The sequence below is a fragment of the Sminthopsis crassicaudata genome, chromosome 5 (genome assembly GCF_048593235.1).
Source record: "Sminthopsis crassicaudata isolate SCR6 chromosome 5, ASM4859323v1, whole genome shotgun sequence".
Lineage (NCBI taxonomy): Eukaryota > Metazoa > Chordata > Mammalia > Dasyuromorphia > Dasyuridae > Sminthopsis > Sminthopsis crassicaudata.
This window is the reverse complement of record NC_133621.1, coordinates 18,714,785-18,725,087: the sequence shown is the minus strand read 5'-3', so window position 1 is coordinate 18,725,087 and position 10,303 is coordinate 18,714,785. Positions and strand designations below refer to the sequence as shown.

Here is a 10,303-nt window from a genome sequence, read left to right as displayed (position 1 = left end):
GGATTCTTTCACAACTCCACCAACAATGTATTAGCATCCCAGTTTTCCCACATGCCCTCCAACATTTATCATTTATCATCTATTATTAAAATCTTAGCCAATCTGATCGCTGTGTAGTGGTACCTTAGGATTGCCTTAATTTGCATTTCTCTAATCAAGGACTGGTGTTCATAACACGAATCTGTGAATCCTTAAAAATTTTGATAAATGGATTTCAATAGAATTGATTTTCTTTGTAATCTTCTGAATTTTATAGCTCTAAAAACATGATTCTGAGAAGGAGCTCAGTAGGCCCGAACTCTACTTCCTAGCCACCTAGGCTCTCATGTTCCCTGGAAGGAAAGTATTTTAGGTCTCATCGAGTCCAAGCGTCTCATTTTCAACAGAAGGAGACTGAAGCTGGGCTTACTGACTGCCCGAGGTGGTTGCAATCTGCATTAGTGGAGGTAGTTTTGTCTTAATCCAGGGGTCCCTGTCCCTCTATAGTCATGTATTAGGCAGATGAATGCCTCAAAGGAGTTGTTCAGAGCCCAGGGTGCTTCCTGCTTATGGATTTGAGCAACAGAACCCAACGCAGCTTTGAAGAGTTGCCTCAGTGATGCAAGACATTCCCCACACATATATTAACATTATATAAGAACTCACAACAGCTGTGTCTCTGTTGACAACGTTGTTCAGTCATTTGCTGACTTCTGGCACCGAGTGAGGAGTTAACCAAGGGGACATATGTTTGCCTGCAAGTGTTCCGAATGTACCAGTGCCACAGCAGATGTCCTGCCCAGAGTTCACGCAAAAGGATTCCCTCTTGAGGGAGAGATTCTCAGAACCATAAATTATCTTGTACTAAGTGCACCGAGACCCCGGCTAGGACAAGAACCCTGAATGAATCATACAGTGCTACAGAAGCCATCATTCCACCACCCACACTAGAAAAACAAAGTGGATGAGAATGCCTACTGCCCCGGTGACAGGCAGCCCACTCAGCTGAGCTCTCATCCTGGGTCTCTCAGACAGGCGCTGAGCAACGGGCCGGGCCCAGAACGAGGGAGAAGGGTTGGAGGTGCACCCCTTTTCAGAATAAAAGGCTCTAGACTGATCATCACTCTGATCTTCAGCAGGTTCCTGGCTCTCACCATGTTTTATCTCCCTCACTTATTTCCAGTCAGTTTCCAGGTCTTATCGTTGCCGCTCCGTGCCCTTCTCTGTCCCCTCAGTCTGCCCCTCAGGACAGATTCTCAACCACTTCTCGGGGCTGTAGGATTGCCGCTTAACTGGACTCCCCACTTCATCTTTATGCACTAATCCAGGGGTCCTCAGACGTTTTAAATAGGGGGCCAGTTCCCTGTCCCTCAGACTGTGGGAGGCCGGACTGTAGTAAAAACAAAAGCTCCCACTCTGTCTCTGCCCTCAGCCCATCTGCCATAACCTGGCGGGCCGCATAAACGTCCTCAGACCCGCAGGCCGTAGTTTGAGAACCCCTGCTCTAATCTATCCTTCACGCTGCTATTTTTCCCTGGCCCAGCCCCAGAGCCTTCCCTCTGAGGTTTACTCCATAGATATCTCATACATACAAAATTATTAGCATGCTGTCTCCTCTATTAGACTGTGAGCTCTTTGAGGGAAGAGTGCTTTGCCTTTCTTTATAACCCTGGAGCTCAGCACAGAGTCTGACACACAGTAGGTGCTTCACAAATGTTTGTTGACTGAACAACTGATACTAAAAGTAGCAGGAAAGGACCCCCATGTCCTGGATGACTATTCTACATAAAATTTAAATCTTTGCAAATTTAGAAATGCAAAGTACCCCAGTGCTCATCAAATATAATCCTTTTACAGATTAAAAAAATGAAGTCCAGAGATTCAGGGAGGAACGAGCAGAGGGGGATTTGACTCTTGACTCCCAATCCAATCCTCTTTCATTATGCTAACAAATCTCCCAGAAATAGACACAAGGAAAAAAGGATCATTGACAGACAACCCAGGGACCAGGATGGGATGGAGGAGTATTCACACAGGTGGGGGAAGAAAATAAAAATCACCCAGTAAAACCATTTGTCTTCTTCCCCGCGCCAAACTTGTTTTTATGTCTCCTTTCAGGATGCTGGAGAGACCCCTTCGTCATCCTCGGGCAGCCACGAAGCGACGGCCCCCAGCAGCCCAGCAATATCTGAGAAATATGGCGAGCCTCCTTTGGATCTTATCCTAATTTGTCAAAACTACGAAGCCAAACATCCCTCCGGGGAACAGATGCTGACAGCCATGACGCGTACCCCCCCACTGACTGTCACCGCTCCTTTCTAAAACTCCCCATTTTACAAGCTAGCTCGTTCGCTCCTGAATGAGAGTGCTGAACTTTCTCAGGAGCCTGAAGGGGAGGCGGGCCATGTTTCATGGACCGGAGAGCTGGGAGGACTCTTAAAAGTCACCGAGTCCAAGCCGCCCCTTGTAAAGGTGAGGGAACGACAAGACTGATGGGTAGTTCCATGCTCATTGTTTCAGGGTGAGTGAAAAAACAGCACTTCAGATTCAGCCCCAAACTGTTTACATCACGCCCAGCTACGTATATATGATGTATATAGACCATAATCCCACCAATAACAGACAGTGTTGGGAATTTAGACAAGAAATGGCCCTTTCTACAACCCCGGGGCACTTCCTTTTGGGTTAGCATGATTGCACCAAACAGACCGAGGTTCCTCCTCCAGCAACTGACAAATAATCGAGTATTTATTTGTGAGGCACCTACTTATCTCTGCATTGGATCTGAAATGAGGTCCACCCTCAAGCAGCTCAGGGCTAGTGAAAATCCCAACTCACTGCATGGCTTTTTGGGGAAGGGATCACAGACATCAGACCCCTGGCCCGTGGTCACAGTCAGAGACGGCGGGGCTTCCACGGAGGCACCCGGTGATATCAGGATGATAGGAGAATCCTGTCCCCTTCAACTGGCGCCCATCTTCTAGGCTGGGATTCATTCCTCCTTCCTTCCTCCCCTCAGAATAAAGGAGGATTCTCCTCTTCCCCAAACCATAAGGAAATGCGAAGGAAAAGGATTTCTAGTTCCGATTCATCCCTGAAATTCAAGTGCATGTTCCCATCTGCGTGTCTGTCCGTCCCCCCGGCAGTGCTCGGAGTGCCGGAAGGAGAGGAAGAAAAAGGGGGAGAGGCTGTTACACGAGGAGGGCCCAACAACTCATCCCCCTTGCCCCATCTGTCATATTTAATGCCAAAATCTAATAATGTTATTGCTGGCCCCAGCTCCAGGGGGCCTATAATTTAATGGAAGTCCTCCCTTTCCTCCCTCCTCCCATCCCGTGTCAACTGGGTCCTTGTGCCGGCTCTCTCTCCGCCTCCATTGTGTTTCTAAATTAGAAAACCCAATGTCGCTTCCCTCTGATAGAAAATACACTCAAGGTCAATGTAAAATAATAAAGCAATTAACTTCCCAGTCAATTGCTGGAGAGTGGGAGAAACACGGCACTTGAGCAAGTGGTTAAAGAGGGCAGCCGGCGTCCATCACCGACACCCCCTCGTTCCAGAACAAATGATAAACGCGGCTCCCGAGTCTCCTGTCAAAGGAGCAACGAGGGGGCGAGGGCCGAACTTCTCTTCTGGGGGGCTGCCCAAGGGCCGGAGGAATGGGGGCCTGGGCCGGCTCCTCATGGGAGAGGTCTGCAGGGACCGGAAAAACCCAACAACCCCCAACAGCCTCCCTTTTTCCAAGGGCTCTAAGAAAAACATTCTGATTTTCGTTTCAGACGGGTCCCATTCTTTGGGACCCCGTTTGTGTTTTCTTGGCAAAGAGACCAGAAGGGTCTGCCATTTCCTTTTCCAGCTCATTTTACAGATGGGAGAACTAATTTTTCAGAGGGGGTGATTATGCTGTTTCCACTAACTAACAGAAATTGTAATCCTTGTTTAAATATATTATTTTGATGGTTGATTTAAAATATGACTTTTTGAAAATCTCAGTGCCTGGCACATAGTAGGTGCTGGTTCAATGGCGGTTGAATGAATAACTAATAACTTCCGCAGATACGAATCTGGGAGGAGGAGGAGGAGAAAGGAAAATGCCTGTTTTTAAATGGTGGTTCTTCTCCAAAAACGTTTCCCAGTTTGATTTTTAAAATGGGTTTTAATCTATGCGGAGCCTCCCACTTCAGCATATATGAGAACTTCCTCTCCTAGATTTCTGCAGTCGCCCTTAGAATAAACCATGACCGCTGGGGGTCTCACTGGGCTTTTCCGGCCCCCGGGCGGACCCAAAGCGGCTGCCGAAGGCCGAGTCACACAGGACTGGGGAGAGTCCCCATCTGGAGATCTCGGAACAGGAGAAACGACTGGGGGAGGCCCGGAACGACGACGTGACGCCCTTACTTCTGTTCCATTCTTTCTGCTTTCTCTGAGCCACCCTTGCTAAAGCCCCTGCTGCACTAGAACACTGCCCACTTAACTCCGCAGCTTCCACGCTCCTTAAGGTTAACTTAACTCCAGTTTGTAGCACGGTGTGTGGAACTTCGTAGGCGCTTAATAGATGCTTATTGTTGAGTTCTAAAACAAAGATGTCCGGCACCTGCCCATCCAGGCCATTTCTAGAACGGTTCCCCACGTCCTTGGTGAATATTTAGCAAAATAAATAAAAATCCAACGGAAAACAGACAACGTGGGTGAGTGTTCTTGGAGTCGGGATGCAGCCTGCACCGGAGCTCCCACGGAAGCCGTCCCCGAGCGCCGAGGAACGGGCAGGAACGGCTGCGTTTGTGTCTTGGGCCCCAGTGCCCGGCTCTTCATGGGGTCCCAACAGGCCCTGCCCAGCACAAGGAGCCCGAGTACCCTCGCCCGGACTGGGAGACTCTGGGAGGCGGCGGCGGCAGAACGGGCTTGGCGCGGCGTCCTCCGAGCGGGGGGCCGCGCTGCCCCAGCCCCCTCTCTCAGAGCCCGGTGGGGAGGAGGGCCCTTAACCGCCTGCAGATACTGCTCGGATCTCGGGGGCCCGGCTGCCTCCTGGGGGGGCCCTTCCCCCGGGCTTTTCACGCAGCCCTGACGGACCTACCCAGGCTGAAGATGCTGGGAGTGGGAGGTGAGAGAACTACTTCTGCTTCCAACCTCCTCGCTGTCTGTGTGGTCAAGGAGGGAAGGCCCCTGGGGCGGGAGGGAAAGCCCCACCTCTGCCCCACGCCCGCCTGGTCCTCAGTGACTGGGAGGCAAATTGGGCCTTCACGGCTCGGGCGGCTTGTTCTCCTCTTCAGGTGACCCGTCCGGAGTCTGGGTTTTCTCTGAATGCCCTTTATCTGCCGTCGAGCTGGGGGGCCGGAGGGGACCGGCCTCGGTGACTCATCTTGCCGGCGAGTTTTCTGGGGTTTCCTGTCTCGCTGTTCTAAAATGGCAGCCGTGGTGAGCGTTAGGGGCTGGCTCCCCCTCCCTCCCGGGGAGCACGGCCCGAGCTGGTCCGCTGCGCCAATGGGGCACAGGCTCCAAGAGGAAAGACTTTTAACACCCAGTGACGTTGGGCCGGGCCTGTACAACGAGCAGGTTAGATTGGAAGGTTTCGTGCCCCCAGATGTTGGGGTCCGGGCTCCCCCTCAGCTTGAGCTGATCGGAGGCTGTGGAAGCGCCTCTTCCTCCGAGAGTCCTGGGCACCTCCCGCTGAGTCTAAGAGCCCCCGGGCCGCCTCGGGGCTTGGAGCCGGGCCGCCTCGGGGCTTGGAGCCGGGCCGCCTCGGGGCTTGGAGCCGGGCCGCCTCGGGGCTTGGAGCCGGGCCGCCTCGGGGCTTGGAGCCGGGCCTGGCGCGGCCTGGGGGGGGCTGTCGGTGTCCCCCAGGATCCAGACAGAAACAGCAAATGGTCTGAATCTAGCCAGGAAGTTTAAGACTTCGGGGACACTAAGGGGGCAGGATAGCGGAACGGAGTTATGGGAGTGAGGGTGGGAACAAACTGAAGGGTTTCACGTGACCCCGAGGTCTTAGGGGCATAAAACCAGAGTCGGGAGAAGCACGCAGGCTAATCCGCCCGTTCACAGGTGAGGACACCGAGGCCGCGGCCCAGCACCACACAGGTATCGAGCCTCCCCCCTCTGGGCCTCCGCTTGGAGCTGCCGGATCAGCTCTGGCCTGGCTCTGCCTCTGAAGGGGGCGGGGTTTCTCCCGGGCACGTCCGGGGCTACAGCCGCCTTGTGAGGCAGGGAGCGCGGGGGCGCTGGGGCTGCCAGCCCGCCAGAGGAGGGCACCGGACGGCTGCTCTGTTAGAGAGAGGAAGAGGAGGACTCTGGGACCCACGGGAACAAAACAGGATGAAGCGGGACAGGGCCTGGGCCTCACTGGCCGTGCGGGAGCCTCCGGCCCCTCTGGGGACCAGCTAAAGGAAGGCACAGGAGTGTGAGGGGCCGGGATCGGGGCTCTCAAAGCGCTTTTAAACTCCCAGTGTACAGGCCCTGCTGGGGGGGGGCCAGGGGGAGGAGTCGCAGCCCGAAGCCATCTGGGAGGAGGGCAAGTTCCTTAAACACGCCTACTATGTGCAGGCACGTGCTGGGGATGCCAAAAAGGCCGGAACCACTAACCTGCCGGAGAACTGGAGGAAAACCTGAGGGGGAGGGGAGGGGAGGAAGGGAGAGAAAGCAAAGACCTCTGGGCTCAGAACAAGGGCTGGAGAGAGCCCTGGGGGAGGCCCTTGGCCGACTGAAAGCGGAGGTCCAGGGAGGACCCCGGGGCTCAGGGGAGAAAACCCGGTTCTCCAGCAGGGAGTGGGAGGAGAGTCTGGCGGGTGAGACCCAGGCGCCCGCTCCTTCCCTCCTTCTTGCCTTATCTCAGCCTGCCCCTCCCCCGCCCCTGAGGGCTATCGGCAAAAAGCCCCCAGGGTTTACCTTCATCACAAGACCTGGAGACAGGGAAGAGACTGGGGTCAGGGAAGACCTGAGCCCTTTGTGAGGGGGTCCTGCGACCATTTCCTTTGGCTTCCACCCCCTCCCCCCACTCTCCTGGAGGCCCCTTCCTGGGGCTGACCCCCGTTTCTTCTCTCAGCCCGGGCTGGGCCAGCGGTCCCGGAGGCTCAGCCATGCCCGGGCTGCCCCGCCTCCCTCTTCTCTCTCCAGGCTGGCTCTCCCCGGCCTGCCCACCAGCTGGGGGGTCCCGGCACTTCCTGATGCTTGTCCCCCCCCCCCCCTCTGGCTCACAGTAGGTGGTCACTAGACACCGGGCGAATAGAAAAACCCATGTCCTGGCTCCTTACCCCCCGGGGACCTGGGGCTCCAGCTTCAGGATCCCTTCCTCGGCGCGGGCCCAGGAGTTACTGACCGAGGCCCAGCCGGGACCGCCCTGCCCCGTCCAGGTCCAGCCGCCTAACGGGTTAGGCAGGCGGCAGCCCCTCCCCCGCGCTAACACAGGCGGGGAAGGGGGGTTCTGGAGACTCTGGGGACGAGCTGCTTTAATGAGGTAAAACTTCCCGTCTGACACAGGAGGCGGCGCTTACCCCCCACCGAGTCGGGCCCCGCCCCCTCCCACCATCCCCTGCCGGCGGCCCCTTCCTCTGCACCCCGAAGCCCGGGCGCTCCCCAGGAGCCCCGCCCTCACACACTGTCTGATGGGTTAGAGACGAGGGCCTCCAACCATTCTAGCAGCCTGGGACTTTTATTTTTGGGAACAGAAGCTCAGGAACCCGCGTTCCTCCGGACCAGACTTAGTGATCAAACGGGCGGGCGGGGGGCGCGGGGGGGAGAGCGCCGGCGGGGGGGGGGGGGGGAGTGTGCGGGGAGAGTGGGGGGGGAGAGTGTGGGGGGAGAGTGGGGGGGGGGAGAAGAGCGCCGGCCGGGGGGCGCGGGGGGAGAGCGCCGGCCTGGAGTCAGGAGGCTCCGAGTTCAGATCCGGCCTCAGACACTGAGCGCGCCCTGGGCGTGAGACCGCGGAAGCCACTTAACCCGGGCCTCAGGAACATAAGGAAGGCAATCAAACGATGGTGGCCAGTGGCGCTGGGCATTTGTGGAGGCGGGCCCTTCTCCTCTGGGTGACGGAGAGGGGGAGCCGGGGCGTGTGGGGCCCGCAGGCCGCCCACTCCCTGGGCCCGGCCTTGGGGGGCTGGCCCGGCGCCTCTTCTTACGGACCAAACACGGAAGCCAGAAAACCAGTCAGTCAGCGACGCCCTGCGGCTGGTCAGAGGAGGGGCAAACGCGACTGGGCCCCGCCCCCAAACCCGGCGGGCGCTGATAACGGCTAAGCCAACGACAGCAAGAACCGCCATCTACGGGCACTTTAAGGCCTACGAAGCCCTCAGTGAATGCAGCCTGGTCCTCACAACAGCCCTGGCAGGGCCGGGCCCTACAACCCCGTCCCGGAGGGAGGACACTGGGGCGGGCTGGGGGGCGGGAAGTCTTGAGTGCCCTTTTAGTGAAAATGATTCCCCTTTGGGGCCCGAAGCGTCTCACTGACCCGCTCTTCTCTTCTCAAGCAACACCCTCACTAAGAATCTTCCAAATTCTCCGGCGCTTTAAAGTTCTACAAAAACAGCAGTTCCGGGGCGACGACATCCCCCCTCCCCCCCACCTTTCTCTGCCCGTTTTTCAGGTGAGATAAAGGGCCTCAGAGAGCCTAACCTGCCCAGTTGGGGCCACACAGCCCGGAAAACATCAGAGGCAGGATCCTCCTCCCAAGCCCCCTGGCCACAGGTACAGCTCCTTTCTGCTCCACCCCCACTTTAAGTCTTTAAAGGTTAAAACTCCATGAAGAGGAGGAGCAGGGAACCTCCCTGAGGAAGCTCAACCAGCAGCTACCTCTGCGCACAGTAGGGCTTTGAAAATGTTCGCTGAGCTACAGCTACCTCTGCGCACAGTAGGGGCTTTGAAAATGTTCGCTGAGCCACAGCTACCTCTGTGCACAGTAGGGGCTTTGAAAATGTTCGCTGAGCCACAGCTACCTCTGCGCACAGTAGGGGCTTTGAAAATGTTTGATGAGCCACAGCTACCTCTGTGCACAGTAGGGGCTTTGAAAATGTTCACTGAGCCACAGTCCTCACCGCTTGTTTTCCAGGCTCACCTCTGAGACTTTATCAGGTCACGACCGGTCTTGTCTGAGTGAGCTTAAGCGTTTGACCCTTGGAAGTGAAATCACCCTCACCACGCGGGGGACGGAGGGCGGTCACGGAGCAGGCCCGTGACTGAGCTGCTCTGGGGGAATCTCTGTGCCCAGAGGCCACTCTTCCCACTTGGGGATGCTCCAGGGAGCCGCCGTTTCATCCTGTGGGCGAGCTGAGCCCCGGGATGGGCGTTCCATCCACTAATGCAGAATGCAACTCATCTAGGCCTTAAAAAGCTATACTGACTGATGACCTACTAAGTGCTGGGCGGACATAGAAATGTCTCACACGGTAAATGTGAGAAGTGGGATTCGAACCCAGGTGCTCCCCACTCCAAGCCTGGAAATTCCTCCCTGTATAAACACGGCCTTGGCAGCTTTGAAAATGTTTGATGAGCCACAGCTACCTCTGTGCACAGTAGGGGCTTTGAAAATGTTCACTGAGCCACAGTCCTCACCGCTTGTTTTCCAGGCTCACCTCTGAGACTTTATCAGGTCACGACCGGTCTTGTCTGAGTGAGCTTAAGCGTTTGACCCTTGGAAGTGAAATCACCCTCACCACGCGGGGGACGGAGGGCGGTCACGGAGCAGGCCCGTGACTGAGCTGCTCTGGGGGAATCTCTGTGCCCAGAGGCCACTCTTCCCACTTGGGGATGCTCCAGGGAGCCGCCGTTTCATCCTGTGGGCGAGCTGAGCCCCGGGATGGGCGTTCCATCCACTAATGCAGAATGCAACTCATCTAGGCCTTAAAAAGCTATACTGACTGATGACCTACTAAGTGCTGGGCGGACATAGAAATGTCTCACACGGTAAATGTGAGAAGTGGGATTCGAACCCAGGTGCTCCCCACTCCAAGCCTGGAAATTCCTCCCTGTATAAACACGGCCTTGGCAGCTTTCATCTGATTGTTTAAGAAAGTGAGGGGGGAGACTGGCTGCTGTTGTGGAAGATGACTCATGGGCCACTCCCAAGGGGAAGGGAACAAGCACTTATTAACTACCTACTGTGTGCCGGGCTCTGTACCAAGCGCTTTACAACTGTCTCATTTGACGCTCACGGTGCCGGGACAGGCGCTATTGGGACGATTATTTTATTGGAGACAGAGGGGGGTGTAAGTGCCCAGGGTCACACGAAGTGGCGGCTCTTCGGGGCTCGGGGCTCTGGCTGCTGGGCCCCCTGCCTCCAGCAGGGGAAGCACTGGAGCACAGAGGCCGCATGGCCGGAGGGGCACCCAGCGGCGCGGGG

General features: G+C 56.3%; 1 long non-coding RNA gene across 1 annotated transcript; it reads left to right on the top strand.

Annotated features, from left to right (window-relative positions):
• Positions 1-7,961: 7,961 nt before the first annotated feature.
• Positions 7,962-10,055, top strand: LOC141542540 (uncharacterized). The gene is made up of 2 exons (XR_012482192.1): positions 7,962-8,863; positions 9,478-10,055. It is a non-coding gene; the product is annotated as an uncharacterized LOC141542540 (long non-coding RNA).
• The last annotated feature ends 248 nt before the right edge of the window (positions 10,056-10,303 follow it).